Source organism: Ranitomeya variabilis, chromosome 8 (genome assembly GCF_051348905.1).
Source record: "Ranitomeya variabilis isolate aRanVar5 chromosome 8, aRanVar5.hap1, whole genome shotgun sequence".
Taxonomy (NCBI): Eukaryota; Metazoa; Chordata; class Amphibia; order Anura; family Dendrobatidae; genus Ranitomeya; species Ranitomeya variabilis.
The window spans coordinates 206,650,219-206,657,471 of record NC_135239.1 but is presented as its reverse complement, the minus strand read 5'-3'; the positions used below and the strand labels follow the sequence as shown (position 1 = coordinate 206,657,471).

General features: G+C 43.0%; 1 pseudogene; it reads left to right on the top strand.

Moving 5' to 3' along the window:
* The first annotated feature begins 1,932 nt into the window (after positions 1-1,932).
* LOC143788853 (uncharacterized) lies at positions 1,933-4,907 on the top strand (annotated as a pseudogene).
* Positions 4,908-7,253: the final 2,346 nt, after the last annotated feature.

Here is a 7,253-nt window from a genome sequence, read left to right as displayed (position 1 = left end):
TTGGTCCCTCTCCTCGATAACAAGATGGATGGTTCCTCACCTCGAGCAAAAAAACTGCAACACAAAACTGTGTGAAGAAAGCTTATGGGCAGGTTGGGTGCATTTACACTGGCCGATTATTGGGAACAAGCTTTACTATGAACTAGGAACAAGCTTTACTATTCCCAATAATCGTGCAGCTGCCAATCACCTGTTGAACAAGCAGCATGCAACATACTTGTTCGTTGGGTGAAATGATTTTTAATTTTGCTTGTAAAAAATAATCGTTCATGGCAGCACATCATTTTGTGTTAACAAGAACAGCGACAGCCTGTGCGCATGATGATTATATTACCGATTGTTCTATGCGCATGGGAAGTGCGGTCTGCCTGTGTAACCAATCTGCGGTAATATACTGCAATGGGTCAGCTAGTCTAAAATAAGGTGCATTTTTGCCTAAATTTATCCAAGCTTCTCCCCAGCTATTAAAGGGGTTGCCCAGAGTTGGGGCTCAAGTCTGCAGTTACTCTACGTGCACAGTGTGCACTGTCAGGATTTTCTGGTGCCACTGGGAGTGGAAATATGTGATTTGCACACAACTGGCCACATTCCGACTAGATGTGTCCAGTTTTGCTTCATTCACTTGTATTAAACGAGGCTGCATACGTCTAGTCGGCATGTGACCATGTATACTTGCGGTAACGCACCCGCTGTTACTGGCGCCGGCACTGGAGAATCCTGATACAGTGCACTGTACACGCTGTCAGGACTCACAAGTCTGCAGTCACACAGAGTTACTGCGGACTTGAACCCCAAAGCTGGAGAATCCCTCGAAGCAGTAAAAAAGGAATAAAATTCGGATTAGGCACAAATGGTATCTTATCTGCGTTCGATCCACTATTTTTAATAGATTCATCAAGGTTGGTTCCAAAAACAGACATGAGAAAAATGGATGACACTCGGATCGTAATCTGATCAAGCTCTGATCAATGTCACACATCGGGTGTGTGAATGAGCCCTAATGTTTTACATATAGAACTACAGAATATTAATACTTTCTGACAACTGACGGCCGTCTGAGTGCAGCCCAATAGAACTAAAGGTGTCATTCTCCATTGTTTCGTCCACACCAATAACCCGTAATTTTTTTTTTTTTCAAACCTAAAATATTCCCAATTCCCCATAGGCCGTACCGTAGTTTGTTTTTCTAAGCTCTTTATTTCGTGAAAAAGCAAAATCCCAGCCATCAGCGCGGTCCGGGGTGTGCGGACATAAAGTAATATTGAAGCTTCTGGATATTAATAGCCATTTCTGGTCGGCGTCTCTCGGTAAATGCTGTCAAATTCACAAGATGTAATTGTAAGCATATTTGATTTCTGCAGCCGATCACGCTCATAAAATCCATGAATAGCGGTGGTTTCATTAAGTAGCTGCCTTCACATGGATGGTCACGTTCCCTCTCTAGGTGCTGCCAGGACAAGCATGTTCTGCCAGTGGTGGAAAGAGAGAGACGAAGCAAATACATTTCTACATTTTGGCTGCTTGGTGTTGCTGAGTGTGAAGAAATCAGGAAGATTTGTTGGTTTTTGCTACCTGTAAATTGGGCTGATCCCATTGAATTAAATTGTTGCATCATCGTCGACACAGATCTGACTCCTATCAAACATATGCAGCAATACCTAGTGGCCATGTAATGGACGATACAAGGCCGCCGGGTGTCGTCTCAAAAAGAGCTAAAGGGAAATCACACCCAAAACTGGAAGTTTAGTTAAAACTGGATTTTGCTGTCAGCTTTCAGCACTTTTAGAGTTGTTGTCAAGTATATATTGGGTCACAACCGACAAAAGAACAGGGGACTTATGGTTCCTGCTCTCCTATGGCCTAAAGACTGTGGCCAGGAGGAGTTAAAGAAGTTGTGCATGTGCCCCCCTCTATTCATAGTCTACGGCACTGATGACGGTAATGGGGTCCTGCACCTCCATACAAGCAACAGGGCACATGTGCGTCCATTCAGTTTTCCATGGTCACAATCTTCCATAAGCGACCTCTTCTGGAGATCAGTCGAGGTCCCAGTGGGGAGAATATTTGTGCAATAAAATAACTCTATAACTGCTATTCACAGGGGTGACCTCCAGAGGCGTAACGAGAGTCTGATCGGTCCCAATGCAAAATTTGAACCTGAGCCCCCACCTATATGTTGGTCCCTCCATAATGTAATAATGTTCCCATCCTTGGACCCTTCAGGTAATAATGGCCAACTTCGTGGACTCCTTCCAGTAATAATGTCCCCCATCTTGTGCCCTTTCCAGTAATAATGTCCCCATCCTATCCCCCTTCCAGTAATAATGTCCCCACCCTGGGCCCCTTCCAGTAATAATGTCCCCATCCTATCCCCCTTCCAGTAATAATGTCCCTCATCCTGTGCCCTTTCCAGTAATAATGTCCCCATCCTATCCCCTTTCCAGTAATAATGTCCCCATCCTATCCCCTTTCCAGTAATAATGTCCCCATCCTATCCCCCTTCCAGTAATAGTGTCCCCACCCTGGGCCCCTTCCAGTAATAATGTCCCCATCCTATCCCCCTTCCAGTAATAATGACCCTCAACCTGTGCCCTTTCCAGTAATAATGTCCCCATACTATCCCCTTTCCAGTAATAATGTCCCCATCCTATCCCCTTTCCAGTAATAATGTCCCTCATCCTATCCCCTTTCCAGTAATAGTGTCCCCATCCTATCCCCCTTCCAGTAATAATGTCCCAAATCCTGTGCCACATCCAGTAGTAATGTCCACCATCCTTGGCCCCATCCAGTAATAATGTCCCCCATCCTGGGCCCCTTCTGGTAATAATGCCCCCATCTTGGGCCCCTTGCGGTAATAATGTCCCCATGCTGTGCCCGTTCCAGTAATAATGTCCCCCATCCTATGCACCTTCCAGTAATAATGTCTGCCATCCAGTGCCCCTTCCTGGCCCCTTCTTGGTATAATGTCAGTGACCTTATTTCTGATGATCAGCCTTCATACCAACAAATAACACTATCTAAAGGGTTGCCATAAAGTCTGAAGCACCCAATGATCCGCCGTCCCTCAGAAATGTGTAATGCTTCATATTTGCTGTGGCGGCGCTAGAAGGGTCTCTTATAGGTATAAGGAAAGGCTGCAGCACCCCCACAGGAAGAATGAAGCATTACACATTTCAGTGTTTAAAAATTCATTCTCAAGCCTGGACAGCCCCAAAATGGTCGGCTAAGTTTACCTAAGGTGATTTGATAGAACCAATTAAGGTCAGTAGTTTTTTTTTTTTTGCTCGGCCCCCTGGGGTTCTTAATGTCCCATGTTGACCGATAAGAGCCAATCACAGGTTTTCTTTAATATATGACCATCATCAAGGTCTGATTGGTCATTGTCAGACATAGTCCCACACCTCGGCCGCCGCACATACCCCTGTTTTCATGACATTCACCCAAAGTCTAGGGCGCTGAAGACCACTTCATCATTATGTCTGTTCCTCCATCTCTTCAGGAGCGCCAGACTTCCTCAAGACTGAGCACAATTCTCCGGCACAGATGTAAAGTATGGGGGAACGTGCAGACCAGCTTGCAAAATATATCCGGCATGGCAGTTGGTGACTGTGTTTTGCAATCTCACCAGTTTCCGGAAACCACTGAGTGGTAGCTCACAACATGGCATCCAGTCCAGCTGTGCAGAGATATATCAACATCAGGCGCTGGAGCCACGGAGATCGACAGAAAGCACCGATTTATGAAGCCCACCATGGACCGGCTCCCAGTTTACATTTTCCTGGGACCTTAAGATGAGCTCCTCTTACTATCTCTACCTATATAACAAGCAATTATTAATTAGTCCGAGCGGAGAGCTACTACAAAGAGCGTCCCTAAACCTGGAGGACCCAGAAATTGCATGGACAAGCCATTGATGTCAATGAGGACTGTGTCATTCTTCATTTTGCCTGTGGTGGCGCTCCAGGAGACTGATGAAACATATATTTATTCTCATTTTAAGGTTTTTTGCATCTTATGAGATCAGCGGAAAAAGTGTCCGGTGCCCAATATTGGTGGTGGAATCCTACACTTTGTCTGTGCACCAAGACCAAGGCATCGGGGCATCACCGAATTTACATTTTTCCGACATGAGAAAACCTGCCCGGGGAGAGAGAGATTTAGCAGCCGATTCATTAACAATGAAGGTAAATTCCATATATTGGATCTTGTTGTCCAGTTCTTCACTGTCAACCATCAGAGATTTTCCCAAATCGAGTCTTGTCTGCACAATAAGGGGGCAGTGAACCTGTGGCTTGGGAAAATCGTGAGCCATAAAATGGTTGGAAATCCGACAGAAGTGAAGAAAGACTCTTATTGAGACAAGGAGGGTGCAGTCCATTCCTGAGGGTCTATCAAACCTTGCCCACATGGAAGGAAACTATTGGACCAGTAACCATTACTGGGATCCTTCTGAAAAAGTACAACGTTGATGATCAGTTATTTGGTAGTTGCCCAAAACGGGACGTGTAAAGCCAGACTGATGGGTGAAGCATGAGCAACATGAATGCACGATCTTCTGAAGGTAAAGTTAGGACCCGATCTATCACCATAGACCAATGTTGTGCAGTTGTGTGTCCTCCTCACTCCTCGGAATATCAAGGTTGACTTTCACAGACTTTTTGTGGAATATGAGGACACATTGTAAATTGTAAATAACGCCTCCAAATACTGTACAGCATGGAAAGTCACATTTAGGGGCATCATAAGGTTCCTCAGCGGTGTCCACCACCTTCCAAGAGGAAGAAATCCCTCATTGGCTTCAAAATGGTTTTGCAGAATTAACTGGAAGAAAACTTTCTAAATCCCTTCTGTTTGGGATCTGTTTCTGGTTCTCCATTAAGGACCTAGAAGGGAAATGTTTAACGTAAAGCAGAAATATCATTTTCCAGTTTTTTGCATTTTCTCGTCAGTCTTGTAGAAATCCTACAGAGACCACAGGGGTTATTTGGTTCAGTTCCATCACTGGCTGGAAGATACAAGTGTTTCTCACAAAATTAGAATATCATCAAAAAGTTAATTTATTTCAGTTCTTCAATACAAAATGTGAATCCTTTCCAGGCTGCGGTTATCCCGGTTGCTTGTGCACCTTTTTCTACCAAACATTTACCTTCCACTTTCCATTAATCTGCTTGGATACAGCACTGTGTGAACAGCCGGCTTCTTTAGCAATGACCTTTTGTGGCTTCCCCTCCTTGTGGAGTGTGTCAGTGACGCCTTCTGGACATCTGTCAGTCAGCAGTCTTCTCCATGATTATAAACACTTAGGGTATGTGCACACGTTCAGGATTTCTTGCAGAAATTTCCTGAAGAAAACCGGAAATTTTCTGCAAGAAATCCGCATTTTTTTTTTGCGTTTTTTTTCCGTTTTTTTCGCGTTTTTTTTAGCATTCTGCAAGCGTAATTAGCTTGCAGAATGCTAAAGTTTTCCAAGCGATCTGTAGCATCGCTTGGAAAACTGACTGACAGGTTGGTCACACTTGTCAAACATAGCGTTTGACAAGTGTGACCAACTTTTTACTATAGATGCAGCTTATGCCGCATCTATAGTAAAAGATAGAATGTTTAAAAATAATAAAAAAAATAAAAAAATCCTTATACTCACCCAGACGATCTCAGCGACGTCCGTTCCTCTTCCTATAGCTGGTCTGTGCGCACAGGACCTTCCGTGACGTCACGGTCACGTGAGCGGTCACATGACCGCTCACGACCAATCACAGGACAGTGACGTCATCGGCAGGTCTTTCGCCGCACACCAGCTACAGGAACCGAACGGCAGCATGCAGTGGAGGCGGGAAGACATCGAAGGTGAGTATAGGACTGTTTTTTATTTTAATTCTTATTTTTTGACCACTTATATGGTGCCCAGTGCGTGGAGGAGAGTCTCCTCTCCTCCACCCTGGGTACCAACCGCACATAATCTGCTTACTTCCCGCATTGTGTGCACAGCCCCGTGCGGGAAGTAAGCAGATCAATGGACCCCTAGGTGTGCGGAATCCCCTGCAATTCCGCATTTTAATGAACATGTTGCTTTTTTTCCCGCGATGCGATTTTTTCGCGGAAAAAAAGGCAACATTTGCACAAAAAATGCGGAATACACTTAAAATAATAGGAGGCATATGTAAGCGTTTTTTTCGCGTTTTTATCACGTTTTTATAGCGAAAAAACGCGAAAAAAACGCGAAAAATACTGAACGTGTGCACATGGCCTTAGGAAGCCTTTGTTGGTGTTTTTGTTTATTATTCTAATTTACTGAGATAATGACTTTTGGGTTTTCATTGGCTGTAAGCCATAATCATCAACATTAACAGAAATAAACACATGAAATAGATCACTCTGTGTGTAATGACTCTATATAATATAGGAGTTTCACATTTTGCATTTAAGAACTCAAATAAATTAACTTTTTGATGATATTATAATCTTCTGAGAAGCACCTGTAGCAATAACCATGCCCACTTGACACAACGGTATGGCTTGCCAATATTTCCCTACTGCAGATAGAGTGGGGAGAGGCTCCTGCTGCAGTTAGCTTGTCTTTCCTTTTGATACCATTTAAAAGGTGCTGATATACATGACACTACGGACTCCTTTCATCATCACATTTCTGACAGTTTTTGCCATGAACGACTTCAAATTAATGACATTTAGATTTGCCACAAAATCATCAAACGATTTGTGCCTTTTTTTTTTATAAAGTTTTTTTTTCTGTTTAGTTCTCTGATTTTTATATCTGATTTATAAGTACAGTGCCTTTAAAAAAACCCTGAAATGATGAATATCTTGAGAGTGCGCCAGAGCTACATTATTCTGATGCAGAGCACCAAATCCATCTCTAGAGGGCGCTCACTGCATACACCTTTCACATTCAAATACAACACAAAAACAGTGTACAGCTAGCTCCACCTAGTGGTGGCTGCAGGAAGCCAACATTCTTTCCTTATTTTTTATTTTATTTTTTTCACAGGGGGTTGAAACAAATAGCTATTCTTAAAAAATGGATTAGTGCAAAATATTGAATCATAAAACATATAAAGGAATTAATATACAGTACAGACCAAAAGTTTGGACACACCTTCTCATTTAAAGATTTTTCTGTATTTTCATGACTATGAAAATTGTACACTCACACTGAAGGCATCAAAACTATGAATTAACACATGTGGAATTATATACTTAACAAAAAAGTGTGAAACAACTGAAAATATGTCTTATAT